This window comes from Phalangium opilio, unplaced genomic scaffold (genome assembly GCF_054372755.1).
Source record: "Phalangium opilio isolate 3A_F unplaced genomic scaffold, DU_Popi_V2 ptg000048l_1, whole genome shotgun sequence".
Lineage (NCBI taxonomy): Eukaryota > Metazoa > Arthropoda > Arachnida > Opiliones > Phalangiidae > Phalangium > Phalangium opilio.
Genome location: NW_028324170.1, coordinates 3,234,334 through 3,249,209, shown reverse-complemented (window position 1 = coordinate 3,249,209; position 14,876 = coordinate 3,234,334). Strand labels below are relative to the sequence as shown.

At 39.8% G+C, this 14,876-nt stretch overlaps 1 protein-coding gene across 1 annotated transcript in view; it reads right to left on the bottom strand.

Annotated features, from left to right (window-relative positions):
- Positions 1-14,876, bottom strand: part of LOC149673737 (octopamine receptor beta-2R-like) — a 143,335-nt gene that overhangs the window by 101,567 nt on the left and 26,892 nt on the right. Inside the window, exon 2 of the mRNA XM_089839438.1 lies at positions 10,992-11,047. The gene's annotated coding sequence lies outside the window, so the exon portion shown is untranslated. The remainder of the gene's footprint in view (positions 1-10,991; positions 11,048-14,876) is intronic.

Sequence of the window (14,876 nt, the reverse complement as noted above, 5' to 3'; positions counted from 1 at the left end):
GAGTTCTAATCATTTCGATGCTAAGCCTAAAGCCTAACAAACACGAGGAGGCGAAATAGAGGAGCGGGGATAGGAGAGGGGGGTGGCATACGATATACGCGATACTAGGAAGTATACTACGGAAGTTTGGGGTCCAAGAGAAAGGGAATTGAGATCACGGATCAGCGCCCATTAAAAGAGGGAAGCTCAAGAGAGGGAGAGAGCAAGAACCCATCTCTCATCCCAGAAAGCAAGCCAGCATCTTCTCTCTTTTAATTATTCGACTGGATGAGGAAACGCTGCAAAGCAATAGACCAACCAGAGCAATCGGAGATGCGTTTGTTTGCCTTTGTGAAAGAACACCGTTGTCCTGGCTCCATAAATCACGAATTTACTCGTATCTTTTCATGAATATTTAAGTGATACTAACTCCTGCTAAAGAGATCGAGAAGTTTTAAAACTGCGAGCATTTAAGTCTGAAGTTGTTTTCCTCAATAAAAAAAAGAACCTTATTTTAACACTTTCTAGATATATTCCTACGAGAATGAAATACATTAAAGAGGTTTATCAATACAAGAGCTAAGCCTAAACCTAAACCTAAAATTCGGATTGGCTATTTTAATTTTTGGAATTCACGCCTGGAAGGAATCGTTCGGGGAACTCGAAATTAATCTCAAAACCTTTGATTCTTTTTTTTTCCAAGAGCTTTGGAGGAAGGAAAAATGTTTGATCCTTGTAAATAAATTTCGTATAAGAATTAGGCTTAAAAACAGTTAAAAACATCTAGTTTGTGACGATATAATTCGTAAGCCTCGGATTCTTAATTCTTTAAGCCTTGGTCTCTTAAATTATCCAAGCGTATCATCGCGTTTTAACGATAGAAAACGGCGGCTCGTACTCGCTAAGCCTTGTCCTTATATATATATAGTTTATCTTTTCTCTTTTGCCTTAATGAAGCGAAAAAGCGATAGTGAGTGTCCCTCCTAGCTATTTTACCAGCAATTTCACCCCAACTTACCACTAAACTCGAAGGATAATTAAACCTTTCAATTCATAGTCAGTTAAGTCAAGTGGTACGGAAAATTAGCATCGACGTTTCGGGCGTTGTTTACTTTTTTTCAGTCGGAGACTTTTGCTAAAGATAAAAGGCAAGGTACAAATTTTTAAATGCAAATTTAGTAAAGTCAACATTAGCGTAAACTTAATTCCAAGTTCTATTGGCGATATCTGCCGTTCTAATTGAGTTACGGGGGAGTACCGAGAACCATTTCTCAGACCAGAATGTCTATTTTAACGATATCCTATTTTATTTCCTCAAATCTGTAATCTGACAGAGGAACCGGATATGCAAGGACAGGACAAATAAATATTAATTTTCCTGACGTTTTCTCTTTATGATATCCAAAGTTCCAATTAATATATACGGTTGTATACGTAACACCAATTTTTAGACCAAAATGTCTATTTATAGTGCCTTAAATTTTCGGAAAAATCAAAGAAAGATCTTGGAGAAATAGCGTCCGTGACTTTACGGAGGATAGATATCTGCTTGAACTAACATTCAAGCAAAAGCGCGCCTATGAAAGCTTAAAGCTTCAGCCCAAGCGCGATTGAAAACGGCTAAATATTTTGCTTTTGCGTTTTGCTGTGATTTTTCAAGCAAAAGCTTGCGTTTTTGATCAAAAAAGCTTGATTGAAAACGGGGCTTAAGATAACCTTCTCTTGTTGCTTTATCTCCGCTTCTAGTTGAGACACCAAGTTGCACCACGCACCAATTTTTACATAAAAATGTCTATTTTAATACCCAACCCCGTTAATTTAGTAAAAATTAAAAGAAATCGGGATCCAACTTCGCAAGTACATAACTAAAGAAAATAGTCTATAGATAGATATAAAAAATGCGCCTTGGCGTCACGTAGGACACATGGTACCGATTCACGAAGGAAAAACGGGTAGTATATAGTATACGTGAAAACGTTGCTATTTGTGTCTGCACGGCAACCATTACTTTTGTGGTAGGAATTATACCGGTACTAACACCAAGCAAAGGCTTAGCTCGAGGGCCAATGAAACGAAAGAAGCACGTTCGCTCATACGTTGGCTGTTGCTTCCACGCTATATACCATCATTAACGACCATCTTTTCTCTGGCTGGTTCAAACAAAGAGGTTCGTACACCCGTTTTTTGGGTTGTACGATCAAAAGAAAGCGACGGGGGGGGGAACGAAAAAGACTAAAAGAACGAACGAAGAACAGTTCATCGATTTCTGTTATAAGCCCGAAGAAAAGGTTTCCACTTTGAAAGAGATTCACGACCGAGGCTTAGAAGGGTGCGCCACTTTTAGAGAGGATCGACAAAGACACGGAGAATGACTGACTGACTGACGCTATAGCAGAGCTGCATGGGTTACCAACCACTTTTCCGATACAGTAAAAAGGAGTTCACTAGGAATTAGGGTTTTCTTAACGAAGATTTAAACACGCAATTTTACCTTGGAGGTTTTTTTTGGTATTTTATTTTTTTTTTCAAATAAGTCTAGTTTTTTCTTAATTACTTATCTTTGGTTATGCAATACACTAATTCTGAAGAGGACCAGCAGCATATTAAGAAATAATTTTAGTTCAATTGGAATAACACCTATCTTTAAACATGCAGTTATCATTTTGAAATTAATTATAATTTCTCGAAAGTGACCTTGAAAAGAAACGGTTCCTGATTTTTATGTCACCTTACGAGCGTTTAGCTATAAACAACGAATTCTCAAAATTCAATTTTAAATAAACTTTTTAAGCTAGAACGCCAAATATTATATTGCCTTTTGTATATTGTCTGTTATGCAGTTTCACCATCCCTTAAGTGTTCTTATAAACATGGATAATGATGTATATATTTTTGACAATTTCAATTTAAAGAGAGCGTAACCCGTAATATCTTTACATCCCAACCACCGTAGAAATTAAGATGAAAAGAGAAAGAAGTATTCAATTCATACTCCCTTTACAAATATAAAAAAGGCGCGCGTATAAAATTGCACGTGCTTTGATTGGTAGTATAGGTAAAGGTCTACTATCACTCAACCTTCCTTTGTAACTATAAGAAATAAAGGCAGGGGCTACTATAGTATGAGCCGGGAAGTCAGGAAATTGGCGCGGAGAAGCGGCTTCCGTTTCCGTTTTGTTCCCCCCTCCTCAAACCCCGTGCACCAAATTCACCTGAATCGAGAAGGATCTCCTCATCCATTATTTCTCTTTACTGAATGTCCTCGTTTTATTTTGACCGACATTTTCTATAGCGAGGAAACCCTTCGTCAACTTTTAACTCCGAACCTCAAAGCAAAAATCAGTAGGGAGACCCGTTCGCGCCAAGTCTATCACGGTTGCGTAAAACGAGGAAACGTCTCAGAGAGTCGATAATGCGAACTTAACTATATGAAATATTCTTGATAACAACTTTATACAAGTCTGTCCGACGCAATGGACCATGCACCCACACCAGGAAAATTAGGACACAAGAAAACAAGTAGAAAATGAGGCGTGGTTTCCTTTCCCTCGAGACATTGACGGATCAGTGTAGCTCGAAGACATCTTTCCAAGATAAAACCAGTTGTTGTTGTTGCTGTTATAATCTTGAAATTATGTTCAACCAAGTCCCAACAAGTGTATACCCATATTCTGATTCTCTGAATTGACATTGTTAGCTTGCTATTACCTAAATAATCACGTGGTACGAATTCACCTTGCACGAGAATTAAAAATCTAATTTCACGCGAGGTGTCAGGTCGAATCACGTGATCGAGTAATACTAACTTACTAAGCGTTTAAATTATAAAACAAATTACGTTATTGAAGGACAATTTTTAATAACTTTGGGTTAATCTATATGTACTCTAAGCGAAGATATAGCTAAGCTACGTGAAGAAAAGACAATAGAACTCGACGAACTGCGGGATGATTTCGTATAAAGAAAGAAAAATAGAGAAGTTAAGCGGAAAAGATCTTTCAAGTATGAGAGTGCGGCTAAATGTGCACCCTCTTTTCTTTATTATCAATTAAATATAGATATGTTCCATAAGTTTGTCACTGGTTACAAACTGGAGCTTGTCATGAAGTAACGTATTACGTAGGTCATAGATTCGAGGTAAAGCGACACTTGGAGAGGCGCTGTCAAAGGCTTAATATAGCAGACTAAATAGGAAGACGAACTGCAAAATTAACATAATTTAGTCAATTCTCGCTTGTTGTTCTCGAACTATAGCTCGAGCTGTAAGTCTCTATAGCATTACAAAGTATGGGTAGTGTCATACTTATGGAACACACCTTATGGCAAAACTAAGGTCAAACACCTGAACGAAAATATTGGAGGTACACCGTTCAATAGTTTCTTAAACTCTCTAATAAAGATTGGATAGAGAGAGATGGGGGAGGGGGAGGGGGGTTGGAGATAGCGAATGCTTTATCCGTTCACAATCACGTCCGTAAGGGCATAGCTTGGGATTAAGGCTGGTCGTATTTATAGAGCCTGGGCTTTTTCCCGAATATCCTATAGAAAATAGGGGGTTTTAGTGCCTTTTGGGTGTTACCAGGAAGAAATAAAAGAGGATTTTTCTGACCAGCCCCTAGATGGTATAATGACCGAGCAGCTACAATCCCCAAGGCTTCCCTAGAGGATTGAGGCTGGATAGTATATGCACCACCTCAACGCCTGCGGGATTTAACTGACAATAGGGTAAACGCCATCAGCCCTTACAGGGACACTTTCATGCGGGATAAGGAATGAATAATGAAAACGTTAATCTGGACACCTTATTCTTAAAGTAGTCGTAACTCTCGTTCTGGATCTCCGAATTAAAAACTGGAAGATACCACGATAAATTACACATTTTCAACCTCCAAATTTACACGGTTGTATAACATAGTAATATATTCTACAAGAAGGGGATAATAGAAGAAGGATGACACTCTGTATCGTCTTAATACTTAATGTGACATGACTCTTCCCAGGCTCACCCCTTTTGCTTGCTCTCACGCTCATCAAACTTCAGATGGGCATCGCACCGTGCTAGGGTGAATTCTATAACTGTTTGCCAGTACTAAATCCTGGGCAATCAACCCACAAACCTTGATTGTCTTAATGTGGGACAAAATTTCACAAGCGCATGCGCCTTGGCAATGGAGTAATTGTGAGTAATTATTTATCGCGTATGTGATTCAGTTTAGTAACCTTGAACACTCCAAATGTTAATATGATGTTGGGAAGAATCATGTTACAATTACCCCGATTTATGGTAAACTTCTCTCCTATAGAAAGAAAAGTATTATATACTTCTGATACAGCTTACATAAGGGTTGAAATTTTTCACGTCAAAATTGAACCCATCCTTAAGTGGTCGTAACTTCCTACCATGACATTCGAATTAAAGATCAAAGATACCACGATGGACTATACATTTCGTGAAGTTATTACACCAAATTTCACGGTGTTACCGTAAAAATAAAACAACTTTTCTAAAAGATTTGAAAACATTTCTTCGACCATGTGTTTTTCTAACACCAAATAGATTGAAAATAAATAAATAATAAAAAAAACAATATCTCTTCGAAGATCCCGAGATTTTTTTGTGGAGAAGGCTATTTACCAAACGGTAGACGTAATATTAACATCGATTTCTCGTTTAAGTAAACTTGATGTATTACACAATATAAAAAAAAAAAAGACTTCCATGAACACAAATAAAAATTCTATGCCTTTCACGAGGGGAAAAAAAATATTCACTTTTTCCTATATTTCGAGTTTCCCTGAATAAATCTATCTAGTATTTATCCATGAATATTGAACTATTGAACTGCTGATACTTGCTCGAAGTCGCACAAATGCTTTCAACCCTTGTTCGATCACGGTTAATTAAAAATATATCATCGGTAATTACTTATTAGGTCTGCAATTTGTCTGACGCATCGTGTTTTCCAAAAACCCGAAGAGAAAAATATTCATGGAAAGCATGAATTAATTCCGCTTAACCCATAAACTTCGCTACAAAATTTCCATTTGACATAGACAGAGAACATTTCGAACAAAACCTAAAATTGGATATATTTTTCCTGGAAAAACCGTGCATACCTCCTATTTGTAAACCAAAATAAAAATAAAAATGTGATAATGCGTACACAGCCGCGATAGACTAGGGTTATTTTGTTGTATATTTATGGCTTGCTTATAGCAAAACATTCCAAATAACCATAGTTGGAAAAATTAATTCTAAACAAAGGTTTCATCCGTTGCGAAGAAACTAAATACGAAGAAACACTGGGCTAATTAACTAACCATAATTAATAACCAGCGCATAAAACAACAAATAATTCATTAGTGAAAAATACAAAGCTACCGTATACAGGGAGTTTCTGATTAGTCTTTCATAAATAAGGGGATGTTCTTTGGGTGATTTTGAGTCAAAAATGTAACTTCTATCTCCATTTTGTTTGACACAAGGGACGCTGTTTTCGAGTTATGATTTTAAGAGTGTTTTAGAGATAACTCCTTAATTAAATTAGAAATCATTGTATTTCAGTTTCTTAATTAAATTTAATGGGTCATCCGTAAAATACTCCATCCAATCTTAATTCGAAAACAGTGTCCCTTAGGGCAATCAAAATGGAGATAGAAGTGGCATTTTCGACTCAAAATCGTGCACTCAAAGAACATCCCCCGTAATTTATGCCAGACTTATGAGAAACACCCTGTATATGTATAAACTCTTAATAACCTAGGGAATACAAGGTCAGAGGTAATAATGTTGCTAATGTCGATCGTGACAAATCTATCCTGATTTTGAAGAAAAATAATTTTTATCTTTCGCCTCAGATTTGAGATCGAAAACCGATTCCCATTTTGCAATTTCTATAAACAATAACTAGTATATAGAAAACATTGCGACAGGCTAAGCCTTTGCTATTCAGTACCGGTTGTGTAAAGAAAATGGCGCGTCGTTTCTGGGAAAATCGTCACACGCGGGAAAACGCTACATTAAGGCAAAATATATAAAGTAGAGTCTTGACTTTAGCGTCTCTCGAACAATACAGCGAGAGTGCGGTCATAAATTATGCAAACATAATCTGCAAGACACGCCAGGGCGCCAAAATCGCCTTTTACCAACAAACGCTTGGTTACCTTAAGACCTTATTCAAGCCTTAGGTGATGAGACCCAAAAAAAAAACCCGCGGGAAGGAAAATTCCATTTATCGATTTTGGGCGGGAAATAGCGCCATCTCGTAACGCTTTAGAGTTTTATAATTGATTTATTAAAATGAAATATATTAAAAAAACATTATTTTAGGATTTTAAGTGTATTTAGGAAAAACTGCCATACAGGGGTATTCATCACCATGTAAAATCTCATAGCCCCTGTAGAAATGTTTTACCCGCTGAGCTCCGATATTCAAGGAGAAGATGGCTTACATTATTGTGGTACAAATGTTTTTATATTACAGTATTGCTAGATATTTTTCATTTTAAATTATTTATTAAAATGAAATATAATAAAAAAACATTATTTTAGGATTTTTAGTGTATTTAGGAGAAACTGCCATACAGGGGTATTCATCACCAGGTTTACAGGTTTACAGGTTTAATTGTTCGCCGTACAATGGTACGCCCTTTTGAAACAGGGCGGCTCCCTACAATTGGGGGAGCGCAGCAGAAGTTAATAAGTCCAACAAAATGCGCAAATGTTTGTGGTGGCAGCGGGGGACGGAAGTCTTGAGACCTATCGGTCCAGATAATGTGGTATGGACGAGTCAGGGTGGGCGCGTCGCCAGGCTTCATTTTTGGTCCACCAGGTCGTGAGGATGGCCCGAACGGCGTCGTGGTCCCACACGGAGCCCTCCAGACCTAGGACGACTTCCAACGGGCTACCACGATTGACATGTCGCCAATCGGAAGTCGCGGGGGAGGCACATGTCTCTGGACACGCCATTAAGACGTGAAAGACATCTTCGTCCTGGAGACCACAGAGGCGACAGGTGCGCTGGTAATCGCCGAAGTCGGCGCGGCGGACACCCGTAAGCAGGGACCCCGTCCGTGCCTGGAAAAGGAGGCCTCCTCCGTGAGAGCCATCATAGCAGGCCTCCACGGAGGGAAGCGCTTTAGCCCCGTAGTGCCGTAGGCTTTGCTTGGCGGAGATTGCGGAGCGCCACGTCCGTTCAGCGTGCTCGGTTGTTTCCCCGTCGACTTGGCTGGCCCAGGTAGCATAGGATGTTGCTTCACCCCTAGCGGTGCCGACCCCATATTTTCTATCCAACGCCGCGACGCGGAAAGTCCATGCGGTCTCTAGACCGTTAGCACGAATGGACTCGTACACTTGTTTGGCCAATCTGTCCTGGGGGAGGAACTTTAGGCGGCCAAGGTACCTGAGTTTGGAACGAGCTTCTCTGGCCTCCATGGAGCTCCAGCCCATTTCCCCTTGGATTGCCGCGTAAGCCGCCATCGAACCCGCGTTTAGTGCCGTTTTGCCAACCATCGATTGGGTACGCTCCAAGGTATCACACACCGATTTGGGGTAACAAAGTACCTCATTTCCATGAGTGAGGGCCGGGACTGCAACGGATTTCCATAAGGTTCGACCGACGGAGTATTTATTGTAGGACCCTTCCGCAAGGTTGCGGACGGACCAGCGGAGGCGGTTACACTTCTGTGCGAGCACGTTGGCGGCCTTGGACAGGTAGTTGCCGACATTGGTTAGCACTACCCCCAGATAAGCGTATTCGTCCACCTCTGGGACCCGGAAGCCTTGAAGAACGTAGCCGGGGTGCTGGACTAGTCGACAGAAAGCCATAGAGTTAGACTTTTCACGGCTAAACCGAAGGCCTGTCTCCAAGGCAAAGGAACTGCAGGCGTCCAGGAGGGCTTGCATGTCGCGGGGGGAGTTCGCGAAGAGAACGATATCATCAGCGTACAGTACGCAGGAGATGATAATCGCCTCCCCGTTCCCCACAGCCGGTAACGTTGCGCCACATTTGAGATGGATAAGGCTAGCCACCAACCGATCAATGTATACCAGGAACAGAAGAGGCGAGAGGGGGCAGCCCTGACGAAGGCCAACGAGACTGGGAATGGGCGCGGTGGTGCAGCCATGCAGCGTATACTCGTACGACGACCCCGTGTATAGGCGCCGGATCTCCTCTATAAACGCGGGCGGAATGCCTTTCGTAGCGAGAGTCGCCCACAGACGCGTTCTGTCCACGCTATCGTACGCCTTTTGGATGTCGAGAAAGACGACTTCGAGCGGAGTACCTGCCCGTTGGGCCAGATCTACTAACTGTGTGACAACGAAAAGGCTGTCGGCAAGGCGACGGTCGGGGCGAAAACCGCCCTGGGCTTCCTCCAAGAGGTGGCCGGTTTCAAGGAAAGGGCTTAGCCGGTTTTTCAGCAGGAGGGCATACATCTTGTAGAGGATGGATGACACAGCGATTGGGCGGTAGGAAGCGAGGTCAGCCTCGTCCTTGGACTTCCCCTTGAATATGAGAGAGACTCGGGCGCGCAGCCAGGACGCAGGGTTTACGTTCTCTGCCCTCATGAAGTTGATAATGTTGAGAAGTGCGAAAGCGGCTGCTGGCCCAAGTGCTTTTAGCGGTTCGGTGTAGACGCCATCGGGGCCCGCGGCCTTACCAGATTTCAACTGGAGGAGGACATGGCGAAGTTCCGCAATATCAAACGCGTCACAGAGGTCCGAAGGTGGAGTCGGCAACGAAGGTGGGGACGGGGTATGTCCCTGAGACCCTGGCCCGCTGCCGGGTGGAGCAAGCAGCTCAGCTTCCAGGTCCTGGACATATTCGACTATGCGGAGGATTATGTCCTGGCGGGCCGTTAGGATGGCACCTTGCTTTGTTTTTATCCCCTTTAGCTGTGTAGATAATCGTTTGCCCTGACTACGGAGCCGCTTGAGGTGACGCCAGAATTTTCGGCCCTTGTCACGTCCCGCTGCGAGTATTGCTCTTTCAGTCCTACGATGTGTTTCCCTAATCTTTTCTTGGATCAAACGCTTTGTAGACTGGCGAGCATCCTGGTAAGCTAGCCATTTTTTCCGCGTCACCTGGACCGGCTCATGAGCACGGACCGAGAGTCTATGGCTTTTGTTGCGCTGTTTCCGCGTTAGGATCGCGTCCTTAACATCCTGATCCCACCACCTTTTCGGTGTGTGACCTTTGTGCGGTCGGGCCGATAGCTTCTTCCTGCGCAGGTGTAGGTTCATACCGTCGAATAAAGCCGCGGTAAAAGTATCGTAGGTGGGGAGGCCGGCGATAGCACGAGTCTCCATGTAGGACGAGAACGCTACCATCGCTCTGTCATCCTGGAAGTCCCAGGTATAGCGGTCCGGGGTGACAACCTCGGGGTCGGGCATATCCCATAGCCCCTGTAGAAATGTTTTACCCGCTGAGCTCCGATATTCGAGGAGAAGATGGCTTACATTATTGTGGCACAAATGATTTATATTACAGGATTGCTAAAGATTTTTCATTTTAAATTTCCCTGGATTTTTCACGTTTCCCTGAGCGTCCAAATTAATTTTAACTAACAACCACTTCAAAATTCCCTGAGTTTTTCACGTTTCCCTGAGAATCTAAATTCATTTTTCCTAAAACCCATTTTCAAATTCCCTGAATTTTTCGTGTTTCCCTGAGTGTGTTAATTCAATCATTCTCCTTAACACCTTTGCAAAATTCCCGTAGTTTTTCACGTTTCCCTGAGAGTCTAAATTAATTTTCCCTAAGACTCATTTAAAATTCCCTGACTTTTCCAGGCATTTTGAAAATCTTTAACTACTAAATTTAAATACTGTACGTTTCGCAAAAGTCTTTGAAAGTACTCCTTAACATTACAGTCAACCCAACCTTTTGACAAATTTATGAAGAAAAAAAAGTTTATTTAAATAAATAAAAACATTTCCTTTCTCGGTATTTCTTTCGAATTTAAAATCCTTCCTAAAGTCCTTGAGACGAAAATAAGAAGAATCCACTTACATTTTCATATTCATCCGGAAAATCCATAGAAATCCGTGAAAATCCAATAAATCCAACTGAAATAAATAAAATAGCATTAGATTAAATAGATCGAGTCATACGGATTCCGTTGCAGCAATCCAAAGAGGTCTTAGAGATAGTAGATGACTTTAAAAAGAGCGTTCGAGAATGCTTGCAAAGGCTTAAATGGGTGACGATGATCTCTGGAGTATTTAAGGGTTACAGAGGTGAATGTAACTTAGAAGTCGGTGACACAACAACAACGAAAAGAGAACGAGAAGGCGAGATAGACAAGACACTATTAGTTGAGAGGAGGACACCGCGGACACGAACTCAATTACTTCCTTCGGGGGACAATATTTATCACGAGGTAAAGTTCAATCCCCTCAAATACAAGTACTTAAATAATGGAGGTGCCATCTTCGATGTATAAATAACTATAGCCTTCCTTCATTATTTACTAACCCATAAATAACGTATAGCAATAAGTATGATAAGGAATCTCCATTGTTTTTTCTTATTAACCTTTGACCCTAAACGTCCACCAATTGGAGACATTTTATAACGGAAGTTTTTCGAGGTACAAAATATATTCATTTCCGGTTATCGTCCATTGTTTAACATCGGCGTCATAGCGAAAGCGAGACTGTATTGGGAAGCACTTCCGTTTCCGTTTCGTTCATACTCCCTTCCCCCTCTCCCCTGGTGACATAAACCAGAAAGAAATTAACTTAAAGTTAGGCTTAACATTCGCAAACAACTTAAGCCTAATTTAATATATATTTTTAAATTCATAACTATGTTCTTATCTTTAATTTAATTTAAAGAGCTAAATTGATAACCAAAAACAAAGATAAACATTACTTTAAGCCTATGAACCCTTAACCTTTAACACGGTGAATCAATGCACCATTAACCACCGAGTCTTAAGACATTTTTTCTTCCTAAATAGTAGACATGTACACAGACAATTCACAACTACCTTAGCTCTCCCGAGGTGGGCATATAGTGGTCTAGGGTTACTTCCGGAGGCGGCAAACCTTAAGGGCGCGCGAAAGAGAGGCTCCTGAATTTCAATCCTGGGAAAGTTGCCAAAAAAGCTCTACGAAATGGCTTTAGGGTACACATAATTTAGGTAAGGGTATCGTTAGGGTTTTGGAAAACCCTTAGGTCCTTAGGCCCACGTATGTCTCAGGGCGTTTTAAAAATCGATAAAACGTCCAGACAGAAACTCGCGCGGGGAACCACTTTTACGTCAAGCTTAACACTGAATTGTATGTTTGGCCTTGGAACTATTTTGGACCCCAAAAAAATGTAATAAGTAATAAATTTTAAAATTTATATAAATATGAAAAAAAAATATTTTTTAAAGTCTAAATATTTAAAATAATAAAAAAATCTATGTAAATATAAATAATGTTATTTAAAAGTATAAATAAAAATTAATAATATAATTTAAAGAGTATAAATAAAAATTAATAATATAATTTAAAGAGAATAAATAAAAATTAATCATATAATTTAAAAAGCATAAATAAAAATTAATCATATAATTTAAAAAGCATAAATAAAAATTAATCATATAATTTAAAAAGCATAAATAAAAATTAATCATATAATTTAAAAAGCATAAATAAAAATTAATCATATAATTTAAAAAGCATAAATAAAAATTAATCATATAATTTAAAAAGTATAAATAAAAATTAATAATATAATTTGAAAAGTATAAATAAAAATTAATAATATAATTTAAAAGTATAAATAATATTGTTTAAAAATTTATTTATATAAATAGTGTTTTAAAATTAAATCTAATTAACGTTTAAATAGTAAAAATTAAAAATAGAACAATTAAAACAACATATATTATTAAAAATAGGCCAATTAAAACACATATGTTATCAAAAATAGGCCAATTATAATACTTATCTATACGAGAGATACATTGTTGTTTGTTATGATTTTCCTAACGTCAAAAATCACTCCACGTGCTAACGCGATTAAAGTGTACTTGTATTCAAACAGATAAAAATCGAGTTGGCGGGAATCCTTACAAACCCGCGGAATTATGAGAGAATGGTATTTTTGAGGTTGAATGAAATAAGCTAATCCGATTGGATTATACGATCACGTGACGATATCTATACAACTACAATAGCCACGAGCTTTCTTCGCACGTGATTTTTATTAAAACTAGGCCTATACATAAAGAAAAGTTCAATACGTCGATTGAATCAAAACGGTCCATTTCAATCATCCTACTCCACAAACAAAATAGGATTCAGCGATGGGGCATTTCGATAAAAAAAATTAAGGATATAACTTAACTTTAAACAAAACCTTGGTAAAGTTTAGACCCAACGTCATCCGTTATTGAATGAAAATGCTCCATTTTCCTCTCAACCTCCCAAATACTCAGGACTCTAACAGCCCATCTTCGATCCGGGATGCTATGAGTTCATCCCATATCGAAAGTGCATCCGTTAAGAAACTTACCCAAGTATCAGTCCTTAACCTTCCACTCACAGTCAACAGTAACTGAGATAGATCAACGACGCCGTCGCGTCTAGTCGCGTTCACACTTGGCACCAAAAGCCTGGACCCCATTTTTTTTTTTTTTCAAGAGCAAATTCATTATAAGAGAAGACGTGGCTGAGGGGAGGGAAGGGGGAGGGGTGCCTTAAGGCTAAGGCTTCGGACCTTGGCTCCATTTTATATTGATTTAGCCCCGAAAAAGGCACGACGAGCCTTGAAATAGGACCCCCGCAAAACACATTTGTCCACGGGACGACTCCATGTCTGGGGTCTGCATGAGGTTTTTACTTTTTTTTTATTATTTTATAAACGGGGCATCTAAAGGAAGGAGTGAAGTATAATATTATGGTTTATTTTACAAACTGTCATTTAAAGGGGGTAACCTTGAGCCTTAAGGCGCGGTAAAGGCTTTCCAAAGTATATGTTAAGGGTCGTAAGTGTTTAAAATATTATCAGAAGAAAATAGGGGAAGTGGGTAGCTTGGGCAACTTCGCGAGGCGTCCCGTTTACGGATTTTTCGCGCCATTTCCCTCCCCGTGGGGGTGAAGAGAGATAGGATTTTTACGCGCATTAACACACGAGTGACGTTATTCTGTGGACAGTACGGTCCTACGCCTTCCAACTGACTAGAGTCGTCTGCTAGAGGCAGTGAGGCACTCAGGCAGAGTGGCAGAGGCTGGAATCGAGTGGTAAGTACTAAATTCATAACTTATTTTAAAATATGTCTTTATTTTTAAATACAATTGTATTTTTAAGTCCCAGGGAAAAAATTAACCTGTCCGAAGTTTTGACCTGTGATAGGGAAGAGTTCAAAGTAATAAAGTTGTATCCAAGTTGTTGTTGTTTGATTTTTAACATTGGGATTGGTTTGGGTAGATTTTACTTTTCCTTTCAACACAGCCTGAGTTTTCTTATCGGTAGTTTCCTTGTACGTTAAATCACACTGAGTACTCTTAACGACATTCATTTTATTAAATAACCGAATTTTCGTCCTTAATTAAACCAATATCCGCATTAACCTGTTGCCTGACGTAACCCTAACCAGTGTGGGAAATAAGGCACTTTCACAGGCCAATAGCCAGTTTAAAAATTACCTGGGCCAGTTTAAAAATTAAACGCTTTGGGGTCTACTGGCCCTGGTGGCCACTTAATTAATTCAAAGTTTTCCCCCTCAAGATTTTGGATCATTAAATAAATTCTATGTTAATCCCTAAGATTGTCTCGTCTTTGCTTCTATGCTGTTTGCTTGCTTGGCCTGAATTGTGTATGTGGGAGTGGGATTATGGGTGGGTTTTGTATGTCTGTCTACGCTCTACACAGTGTAGAATCTGTAGATGAAGTGATTTT